This window comes from Ursus arctos, unplaced genomic scaffold (genome assembly GCF_023065955.2).
Source record: "Ursus arctos isolate Adak ecotype North America unplaced genomic scaffold, UrsArc2.0 scaffold_11, whole genome shotgun sequence".
Taxonomy (NCBI): domain Eukaryota; kingdom Metazoa; phylum Chordata; class Mammalia; order Carnivora; family Ursidae; genus Ursus; species Ursus arctos.
Window position 1 is genome coordinate 38,126,487 of NW_026622775.1, and position 12,469 is coordinate 38,138,955.

Genomic DNA, 12,469 nt, shown 5'->3' on the forward strand with positions numbered 1-12,469 from the left:
GCATATTTGTTGAATATTTTTGCAACAACAATTTTATCAAAAAAGATTCTGGATTGCCACTACCAAGGAAGGCATCCATTTAGCATGTTCTAATGCATTTCTTTTCACTTTATGACTTATTCCTAAAATCACCAATCAGAGAAGAGAACATGTTTTCACCTTCCATATGGCTGAAAGCATCAGAAAATATTTACTAAAATACCAGGGAAAAAAGTGGCATCTTGCTATACAAGGGCTACAGATACCACTGACAAAACCTTTAGATCTCGTAATGCATGGAAAAAGTCTATAGATTCTCTGGCGCTTTGCAGTACAGCTATCAGAGCAGGTGGGACAAACATCAAACACTTCTAAAGTGATCCAGTGTTCTATAACACAAATACATGAAATCCTGCTAAAGATCCTCATGGCAAAATCCAGGGACTCTTTTCACTAGAGAGTGGAGGTGACAGCAGAAGGAACATTCTCATTACCCAGCCATTAGGATAGATGCCAAACTTTCCTCACCCTGACTATGTGCCTAAATCATCTTTATTGTGTCATTTCAGATAATCTGCTTTTGTGCTAAGAATTCTATGTCAAAAGATGACACTGAAGATCAGGTCCTAACACTGCAGATCCATATGAGACCTCACTACCTATTCTCATTGACCTCTAGTCTCTAGCTTCATGTCATTCTGGAACATAAAAATGCCAGTATTTTTCATTTCATCTTTTGTTTTTAGTGTGTATTTTCAAAATGTTTTATAATAAACATGTGCTAATTTTTTTAGAAGCTATTTAAGATAAGGTTGTTGTAGCGTGTTACCTCCAATACTTCTGAATTTTTTTGCCACCAGAATTTGCCAGTGTCTCATGTTTCTTTTACCCTAGAATCTTCTACTATCTCCCTAAATCCTCTTTAATCCCTTTCCTACATAATTAAAATTTTATTGTTAGAGTGCCTGTTCATATGAAAAAAAAATTAAGGGGAGAATTATTATATGTTTCCCATTTAATAAAGCCTTCTCTTTGAAAACAAGGAAAAAAAAAAAAAAGCAATGTTGTGTGTTTATGGTGGACAAAGCTGTGCCCTGAGGAGAAGGAGGCCCCGGATTTAGTTTCGGTTTGCCACTAACGAGACAGGGAGCTTGAAATAATTCACATTCTATTTTAGGTCACAGTTTCTTCAGATGCATAACATATGTCAGGTTAAATAACATATAAGTAACTTCTATGCTTCTGATTTTAAGACTTTTGTCTAGTGCTCCATAGTGAAAAGAGACTTCATTGCTGTTTTCTGTTCATTTTAAAACTGCAGAAAATAAACTAAAAGTTCTATTTACATGCTGGAAAAATACTGGAAAACCTTCAAAGTTCAAATTTCTAAAACACTAGGCAGATACAAGAAGAGATGGTATAGAACCACAGTGTATTATTTTCCTTACTTTCAGATACGCCGTTCTATAGTTATTGTTTCATTTGTTGAGATTTAAATGAATATCCAACACTATCACGTTTGCAGAAGTGGTTAGCTTTTAAGATCAGCACATACATGTAGCCTAAAGTTGCTTCATTTTCCCAAAGGAAAAATTTCACACAAAAAATCGTGTCCACAGTCACAAAATTTTTTGTTACCATAGTGATGAGAATAAAGAATGGGGGGAAAAAAAGCTAAAAATACCTGAACACATACAGACAGCTTTAGGAATTTGACCTACTTGGTGTCATACACTGAAGAAGTTAATCAATTGAATCAACTACGTATGAGTTAGGTGAAATATTCTACTGGATGAAAAAATGCGTAGGCTGCACATCTGGAGCTATTATCCACAATCAAAGAAGTCAGTATGAATGAAGATGACTGACAATCTAAAATGCATAAAGTCAGATTCTTTTAAAAATGGGATATATACCAGAAGCAAGTAGAAAACCATTAATTTAGCTTCATTTCCCATAAGTTTCCTGTTTTTCTCCCATTAGTTAGGATATTTCCATTTCAAATCAAAGCTTCTTATGCACCAAAAGAATTTTTTTAACTGGATGGAGCAACATAATTGGACATATATTTAAAATTATGTTAGAGTGGCTCCTTTCAATAAAAGAAAGCTTCCCAATTTTAGGCATTATAATAAAAACAATATGTTTTTAAACTAAGTTTTCTTCTGAAAATTCTACTTTTAACAAGAAATTTAATAAACTCAGTCATTTGCAGAAAACCTACTTTATCGCAAGGCATTAGGTTAGCCTATGAAAGATCAATAAAAGGCAGTACTTGCTGTCAAGTATGTTTTAATCATCTAATTATGTTTTCATAACACAGACTTTTAAAGTATCTCCACATAGTAAAACAGAAACAACACTGAACCTGACTTGAAGAGATCAGGAATAAAATTCCAACTCTACTAGTGAGCTTAGAAAAGTCTTGTTCTAAGTCTCAGTCATCTCATCTGCAAAATGAGCATAAATGAGCATCTTACCACCTCTAGCTCACACAGGTCATTATGATAATCCACAGAGAGGGTGGAAACCAACAGAAAACATTCAATAAATAAGCTCTATAAAATGAATCAGTATACAAATAGGTTCAACATTTGAAAATTTGCAAAATAAAAAATTATAAAAATAAGTATACTGAAGAATTACTTAAGAATAATAATAATAATAATAGCAAATTTTACTGAGCACTTATTTCATTTTCATGAAAATTATTTCATTTAAACTTCACAACAGTCCAATGACTTAGATAGTATTATCTTCCTTCTGTGGTTGAGAAAAATAAGGCACAGCAGGGATAAATAAATTGTCCGAAGACATACAGCTAAGTAGGTGGTGAAGCCAGGAATTAAACCCAGGAAAGCTAATTCCAGAGCCACGCTCTCAATGTAAGTCTTTGGGATGTACCCAAAATAATCGGTAGAGGGAAATATCTCTATGAAACTACTAATTTGAAAAAAAAATTAGATTTTAAATTACTAACACTAATCAGGATAAGTTTCTGATGTCTAATTCATGCTATTTTGCTGTTTAATTTTTTCATCATTATTATTATAAAAAAATGAAAGCAATTTAAATGTATGATAGTAAATAACTCATAGAACCTACACATGACAGATAATTACTCAGTCATTAATAATACTGTGGTATGATATGGCTTGGAAACCTGTAAGTATTGATAAGCAAAAAAAAAAAAAAAAGCAGATTTTCAAACAGAAATAATGTAAAAAATACTCTCAATTTATGTAGAAAATAATCTCAATTTTCATAAAAATAATGTCATATGTACAGAAAAAAACTGGAAAGATAGATATCAAATATTTATAATTGCTACTTCTTAACAGTTTTGTATATTTCTAGATTCCCAAATTTTTTATAATAAACATTCAAGGTTTTGTCATCAGGAAAAAAAATGACTTAAACAATCTAGTCATGACTACTAAAGCCCAAAGAGATTTCTATGCTGCTTTTAGTCTATGAATAAATAATTATTGAGAGTACAGAAAACTATTCTAGGTACTAAGGATACAGCAGTGGCAAAGCAAAGTCCATAGGTAATAAGTTAGGTAAATTTAAACTAAGAACTAACTAAGAAAGAGAACTTCAAACCTACAAGGAAGCTTCAACCTTGTCACTCTGACCCTAATCACATCTTTCTACTGGCACGTGAGCCCTTTTCTTGTATTTGTTTCTTTTTAAAGATTTTAAAATTTATTTATTTGAGAGAGAGAGAGCAAGCGAGAGCACAAGAGATGAGGCGGGGCAAAGGGAGAGGGAAAAGCAGGCTCCCCGCTGAGCAGGGAGCCCTATGCTGGCTTGATCTAGATTCCAGGACCTTAGGATCATGACCTGAGCCGAAGGCAGATGCTTAACCAACTGAGCTACCCAGGAGACCCCCTTTTGCTGTATTTTAAAAGAGTCCTGAAATGTTTTATCTTGTTTTCTCAATTAAATTGCAGATACATCATCCATCATCTTTAGACCCAACAGCAATCCATAGCATTAGTATGGTCAGAAGCATTGAGAAGAACCTTAAGGAATTCAGGAAAATTTGTTGGGACCTCCCACATCTTGGTGACAATTTTTACCCCCTTACTAGTCTTTAGAGAAAGGAGGGATGTTGTTCCATTTAAATTATTAAATATTCTCAAACAATACCATCCTTTCACCTATTTACCGTTCTGAAAGGAAATTATTTTCTAACTGTACAATTCTATTTTATTGAAATAGTTTACAATGTATAAACATTTAAACTTGGCTATGTTCTTCAGTACCCAATCTAACTATCCAGGAGAAAGCTTTCTAGCATCAGTATTTAAAATACAGTGGTTTAAAATACACTGAGCTAGATATAACTTACCTTGCATCAAAAAATATATTAAAATCTTAAAAACTTAAAATCATCTCCTCCACCCCTCTAAAAAAAACAAAACAAAACTGTATTGTATTAACTTCTTTTGACCTGTCCTTTAAATCTCTTCTTTCATACACATTAAAATAAGATTTAAAAAATTTTAGGAAATGGAAAAATTTATAGGACAAGTTTAATGGAAAGAGAAAAATGGGAACAATTTAAATTTAAATTATATTTAAATTAGAGAAGGAAGGAAAGAAGGAAAGGCAACAGCAAAGAAAGGGAAAAGAAGGCAAGAAATAGGAAACCACTTGCCTCTATGGACCAGATCCCAAACCTCATCAATTTGCTGCTGGGTTGGGAAATGACCACAGTCATTGAAGAACTTAAGGAGCTCACTTCTTTCTAATCCTTGCCAATCTTCTCTCTTAGCAAACATTGTTTCATAGACTAAAACAAAGAGACAAAACAAAATATTTTTGTTATAAATAAAATGTCAAGAACAAACTACCAGAAAGTTTCATCTAAATTCAAAGAAGCTTTCCCTCCAGTTTTATTTGTATGTCTAGTGATGAGAGTAGCTCTTTGTCAGCCTCCTGGGGAAGGTCAGAAGGAAATGGGCACACTTCTCCCTCCCACATTCCCTAGGAGTCAGATTTAGACCGTTTCCCATCTCAAACTACAGCATAAGACATAGCTTTGATATCAGAGTTTCTGGGGGCCTGACTTCGGCTGACCCATCTCAGTAATCATTTTTATTTAGTTCCCCTAATTTATTCATCTCTTTCTGGCTTCTATCTACATCCTACCTACTCATATTGGTGATTGTCCTTTGGACCACCTATTCTACTTCTGATTTTGTCCCTATATAGAATGATGTCTACTTTTGCCCCCTGACTCTATGTATTCCTCCTTCTTAGTTTAAGGTCACTGGATCTGAGTGACCACAGAAAAGTTTTCTTACCACTCCTGGCTCAAGGTTTCCACAGAAAACCACTCACTTCAGCCATCCTTTACCTATCTCCCGTAATTGGCAATAATGGGGGTTAGATAATAAGATAATGCATACACTTTATAAGTGTAGTTCTCCATAAACCTTTTATTTATTTTTTTCTTTTCAAAAAGGAGATACTGAGTCTCCACTCTGAAGTATGATGGATTGGCCCCATGAAGGTGATTGTCGGTCAGCATTTACAGGATGACAGGGTCTGCCTCAGGACAGGCTTAGCTCTGAAGTATGGGCTCCAAATGACAAAGGGCACTAGAGTGGTTTCTAACAGGAGTCAGTGTATGATCCTGATATTCAACCACAGGGCCTTTCGATTTTCCGTTTATCCACTTAATTGTTCAGTGAGGTGGACAGTCATGAGACATCAACAAATTCAAGAACTATTGAGTGATTGCCTAAATATAAGCCACTATACCAGATCCTGAAACACACAGTAAAATAAATTTATATTTAGAATATCTGTGGCTTTTTCTCTCTTTTCAAATAAGCAAACTAGAGCAGTTGCTGCTGGTGCCCCATCTATATTGCCTTGTCCCTTGTATTTCTGTGCGTGCTGCCCTGACTTTCACTCGCCAGTATCTCACTTCATTGCCTCAGGGCTCCCTCTGGCTGCAGGACTCCACTCTGCCCACCTGTGTGGCAAGCCAGAAGTGCCAGAGAATTAAGGGCCCCAATGCAGCAAAGGCCCTCGACCACTGGTCCTCCCTCAACTGGGAATTGGTGGATAAAAGGCCCAGCACTTAAGGGAAGTTGTCTACACTGTTCCCTAGAGGGATCAAGCTCCAGTTGATTGTAGTCTGCCTGATAATGCATTCTTTTTTGACTTCCATCTCTTCCCTGTCTTACTTCATTCCATTAACAGTATTTACTGGGATCTACTTGCAAATAAGCTAGTTGTACTTGAATTCTTATCTCAGGGTCTGATTCTAGAGAAATCCAAACTAGCACACAAAGAATGTCACTTTTTACTTTTCTGTTTAGGAAATATATTTCTCCTTGAAAAAGTATATTTACCTTTATTAGTTTTTCATTTAATCAGTTTTAGACGCTTCTCACTAGATCAAACTGAGACACATATTAACGTTATGGCCTTGTAACTATATTAATAGATAATAATGCACTTCATCTCTATATTATGCTTGAAAAGCAAATGTTCAGCCACACACTAGCAGAATTAATATTCTAGGCAGGTTTAATCAGGGTCAATATAAAACTTAATCGTGAAAATTAAATGAAATTTTCTGGTCATTGAAAGATTCTTAAAAAGGTGTAAAGATAGATACCTGCCAATATCACCCAATTAGCGATCCACATATGGAAGGGATGGAGAATTTTCTGAGGAACATAAAGGCAAATAAGAACTTGCAAATTCTGTGGACTCTAGAGTTACTTTAACCCTTAGTGTAAATTGATGCCTTACTTGGTAATTCTTTAAATCACTTTTTTAGAGGATTTTTAAGTAAAGGAGTCCCAGCAGCTTCCCAATGAGAGAAAAGTTTTCTCTGTCTTTGCCTCTGTCTCTCACTTGCTTTCTTTTCCTCCCTTCTTCCCATCTTTTCATCTCCAACATTTTGCTCTTTTCTGCTCTTTTCTCTGGAAATGAAGCTGTTGGACTGGGTTACTTGATCTAGCTTAATTCCATGACTTGTATAGAATCTCTCTCTTTGGCTGCTTCTTTCCTTAACCTCTAGCCAAAGAAAAGGAGTCATTCTAACTCAAAGAATTCTGCTTATCTGTAAATATCTTTTGGCATAAATTTTAGCATAAGTAATAAACTTAATGAAAAGTATCAACAAATATTTCTGAGCCCTTTGATAAGCCAGGCATTTGCTAATATGGCTATTCATTAATAAATGTTAATAGATATAGTCCCTGTCTTCATGGAACTTACAGTCCTCTGTGAAATATATATTTTATGATTAGATGAAACTACACCAAAAATGTAGCACTTTTACAGTATAAAGCAGTAAGATCCTGATTTCAATTAAATATAATTTGCTTGCATCATTTGTTGTTTTTTATTATTTTTAAAGACAATTTAAGTGCAGTTTTGAATTCACAACAAAATTAAGAAGGTACAGAGATTTCTCACATACCCACTACATCCATATAAGCATAGCCTTCTTTCATTATCAACATCACTCATAGAGTTATACAGTTGTTACTAAGGAGGACACATCATAATCACTGAGGTCCACAGTTTACCTCAGAGTTCACTGTTGGTTTTGTATATTCTATGAGTTTAGACAAATATATAATGATATGTGTCCATCACTGCAGTATTGTACAGAATAGTTTCATTGCTTAAAAATCCCCTATATTCTGCCAATTCATCCCTCCCCCCCACCCCATCCACCCCTGGTAAAATATAAATCTTTTTATTTTCTCCATAGTTTTGCCTTTTCTAGAATGTCATATGGTTGGAAGCATACAGTGTATAGACTTTGCAGATTGGCTTCTTTTACTTAGTAATACACATTTAAGATTCCTCTATGTCTTTTCATAGCTTGATAGCTCATTTCTTCTTAGCTCTAAATATACCCCCTTGTCCAGATGTACCACAGTTTATTGGTCGATTCATCTACTGAAGGACATCTTGGTTGCTACTAAAGTTTGGCAATTATGAAAAAGCAGATATAGACATCCATGCGTAGGTTTTGAGTGGATATAAGTTTTCAATGCCTGTGGGTAAATGCCAAGGAGCATGATTGCTGAATCATATGGTAACGGCATGTTTAGTTTTATAAGAAACTACCACAATGTTTTCCACAATGGCTGTATCATTGGCATTCTCATTAATAATGAATGATAGTTCCTGTTGCTCCACACCCTTACCAGTATATGATATGGATAGTGTTCTAGATTTTGGCCATTCTAATAGGTGTGTAGTGTATCTCGCTGTTTTAATTTGCATTTCTCTAATAACATATGATGTGGAGCATCATTCCAAATGCTTATTATCTGTATATCTTCTTTGGTGAGGTCTTTGGCCCATTTTTTATTCAAGTTATTATTTCTCAGTTTTCTTTGTATATGTTCAATAGCAGTCCTTATCAGATGCGTCTTTTGCAAATATCTTTCCCAGTATGTGGCTTGTATTCTCATTCTGTTAACATTATCTTTTGCAAAGTAGAAGTTTTTAATTTTAATGTAATCCAGATTTTCAATTATTTCTTTAATGGATTATGTCTTTAGTGTTGTATCTAAAACGGCACCATAGCCAAGATCATCTATGTTTTTTCCTATGTTACCTTCTAGAAGTTTCATTGTTTTGCACTTAGGTCTACAATCCATTTTGAGTTAAATTTTGTGAAGGATGTAAGGTGTTTAGATTTTTTTTTTTTTGGCATGTGGATAGCCGGTTGTTTCAGCACCATTTTTGAAAAGGCTATCTTTGCTCTCCTGTATTTCTTTTGCTCCTTTGTCAAAGACCACTTGTCTATATTCATGGGAGCCTGTCTCCGGGCTCTCTATTCTGTTCCACTGACCTTTTTGTCTGTTTTTTCACCAATACCACACTGTTTTGGTAATTGTAGCTTTAAAGTAAGTCTTGAAGCTAGGTAGCATCAGTCCTCCAACTTTGTTCTTCTCCTTCACTACTGTGTTGGCTATCCTAGTCATTTGATTCTCCATATAAACTTCAGAATCAGTTTGTCTAAATCCACAAAATAACTTGCTGGGATTCTGAATGGGATTGCACTGAATCTATAAACCAAATTAAGAAGAACTGACTTCCCAACAATATTGAGTCTTCTTACCCATGAATATGGAATATCTATCCATTTATTCAGTTCTTTGATTTTGCTTATCAGAGTTTTGTAGTTTTCCTCATAGAGACCTTGTACATATTTTGGTACATTTATACCTAAGTATTTCATTTTGGGGGTATAAATGTAAATGTTGTTGTTTAATTTAGTTTGAAGATGGTAATGCCTACACCAAAATAGTATAGTCTTTGGCATTTACTCTGCTTGGTGTTCTCTGAGATTCTTGAATCTGTGGTTTGGTGTCCAAGAATAATTTGGGGGAATTCACAGTCATTATTGTTTTAAATATTTGTTCTGTTATTTTCTCTCTTCTCCTTCTGGTATTCCCATTATCCTTATGTTACTACTTTTGTAGTTGTCTCATAGCCACTGGATATTTTGTACATTTTTTTTCAGTCTTTTCAGTTTTCAAGGATTCTACTGACTTATCTTCTAGCTCAGAGAGTCTTTCCTCAGCCATGTTCAATCTACTAATAAGCCCATCAAAGGCATTCCTCATTTCTATTACAGTGTTATCTCTAGCATTCTTCTTGGTTCTTTCTTAGGATTTCCATCTCCCTGCTTACATTACCCATTTGTTCTTACATGCTGTCTGCTTCATCCATTAGAGCCCATAGCATATTGATCATAGTTGTTTTAAATTTCTGGTCTGATAATTCCAATATCCCCGCCATGTCTGGTTCTGATGCTTGCTTTGTCTATTCAAACTGTGCTTTTTGCCTTTTTGTACACCTTGTAAGTTTTTCTTGACAGCCAGACATGATATATCAGGTAAAAGGATCTGTTGTAAATAGACCTTTAGTAATGTGGTAGTAAGGTGAGGGAGGAAGTGTTCTATAGACCTATGATTAGGTCATAGTCTCTTGGTGACCCTGTGTCTCTGGGCTGTGAACCATACAAGTGTTTCTCGTTCTTTTTTTCTCTCCCCCTATAGGTGGGACAGATGGCCAAAGTGGGTATTTCTCTTCACCAGGCCAGTTAAGTTCTGAAAATAACCCAGCAGGCTAGGCTCTGGTTTCCTAATTTCCCTGAAGGACTAATTTCTCCTGAAGGTAGGCCTTCTTAAGAAGACTGTGCCCTGGCAAATTTCGAAATGGTCCCCTTTCTCTGACATTTACTGTGGGAATCTGGTCAAGCTCCTAGAAGTAAATATCACAATACTGTGGTGGTCCTATGGCTGAGTCCTCCTGGAGTTTTTAACTCGGAATTGTTCACAGTGAGCTTCCAGCTATTTGTCAGTTCAATATTCCTGCCTGGTGCTGGTTCTCACATCAATTTCCTTTTTTAAAATTTTAATTCCAGGATAATTAACATACACTGTTATATTTGTTTCAGATGTACAACATAGTGATTCAACGATTCTCTATAGTACTCAATGCTCACCATGATAAATGTACTCTTGATCCTCTTCACCTATTTCCCACATCCCCCCATCCATTTCCCCTCCGGTAACCACCAGTTCGTTCTCTGAAGAGTCTGGTTTTGGTTTTTTGGGGTTTTTTTCTTTATTCATTTATTTTATTAAATTCCACAAATGAGTAAAATCGTATGGTATTTGACTTTCTTTGACTGACTTTTTTTATTTGGCATTTATTCTAGATTCAGTGATGTTGTTGGAAACGGCAGATTTCATTCCTTTTTTTATATAGCTGAGTAATATTCTATAGCATATGTATACCACTTCTTCTTTTTTAAAAAATTTTATTTTATTATGTTATGTTAGTCACCATACAGTATATCATTAGTTTTTGATGTAGTGTTCCATGATTCATTGTTTGCATATAACACCCAGTGCTCCATGCAATACATGCCCACCTTAATACCCATCATCAGGCTAACCCAACCCTCTAACCCCCTCCCCTCTGACACCATTTGTTTCCCGAAGTCCATAGTCACTCATGGTTCATTTCCCCCTCTGATTCCACTTCCCTTCATTTTTCCCTTCCTTCTCCTAACATCCTCCATATTATTATTTATGTTTCACATATAAGTGAAATCATATGATAATTGTATTTCTCTGCTTGACTTATTTCACTTAGCATAATCCCCTCCAGTTCCATCTATGTCAATGCAAATGGTGGGTATTCATCCTTTCTAATGGCTGGGTAATATTCCATTGTATATATGAACCACAACTTCTTTATCCATTCATCCGTTGAAGGGCATCTTGGCTCCTTCCAGTTTGGCTATTGTGGACATTGCTGCTATGAACATTGGGTTGCATGTTTACCACTTCTTCTTTATCCATTCATTTATCAATGGTCACCTGCACTTGCATTGCTTCCATAGTGTGGCTATTATAAATAATGCTACAATAAATATATGGATGCATATATTTTTTTTTGAATTAGTGTTTTTGTATTTTTGGAGTAAATACCCAGTAGTGTGATTACTGGATTGTAGGGTAGTTCTATTTTTAATTTTTTGAGGAACCTTCATGCTGTTTTCCACAGCAGCTGCAGCAGTTTGCATTCCCACCAACAGTGCACGAACGTTCCTTTTTCTCCACATCCTTGCCAACACTTGTTTCCTCCCATATCCATTTCTACTCATGAGTCTCTGCTCTGGGAAGCTGCAACTCCCTGTATTTGTGTGTCTATCTCTTTAATCCTGGGGGCACTGTTTCACCCTGTGTCTTCTCTTCTCTTATAGACGCATGAAAAAAGTAAATTTTTTAGTCTGTTCAGCTTTTTTACTTGTTGGTAAGATGGGGGGAGGGGGAGATTTCCAAGATCCTTACATGCGGAACCAGAAACAAGAAGTCCTCATTTATTATTTTTTAATCAAGACACTGGCTATAATGTCCATCCTAATCCTAAGCAATGTAAATTCATTAAATATAATAGGAACCAGGCTCTCTGAAAGCTAAGATATAAATTAAAGACATTGTTCTGTGGACAGAATTTCAACACTAACAAGCAATACATAATAGATATCTAATTAGTCTGCTTGGTGTTCATCAGCTATTCTTATGTTAGCAATACGTAGTTTTCCTTTGGGGAGCTGCTCCTTCCCCAATGGATAGAACTTCTGTGCAACTCTCAAGCAAAGTTCTCTTCCCTCCCATGGCAGAGTCTTGGATTCACGATTCAAATTAAACCAATCAGGTGCTCTCTACTTGAAATTTCAATTTAAAGCATAGAAACAAAAAAGTCTTAAGAGTGATAACAGCTTATCTATCTCCCAAAGGCAAAAAGAGATTTTTCCTTACTTTTTGCTCTCTAAATCTCTGAAGTAGCTCTGTTTTGGGGGTTTTTGTTTTGTTTTGTTTTAAGATTTTATTTATTAGAGAGAGAGAGCATGAGAGAGAAAGACAGCATGAGCAGGGGGGAGGGGAAAAGGGAGAGGGAGAAGCAGATTCCC

General features: G+C 35.5%; 1 protein-coding gene across 1 annotated transcript in view; it reads right to left on the reverse strand.

The window, feature by feature from the left end:
- Nucleotides 1-4,645: 4,645 nt before the first annotated feature.
- Nucleotides 4,646-12,469, reverse strand: part of IQCM (IQ motif containing M) — a 190,808-nt gene continuing 182,984 nt past the window's right edge. The window contains exon 11 of the mRNA XM_057310113.1: nucleotides 4,646-4,780. The gene's annotated coding sequence lies outside the window, so the exon portion shown is untranslated. The remainder of the gene's footprint in view (nucleotides 4,781-12,469) is intronic.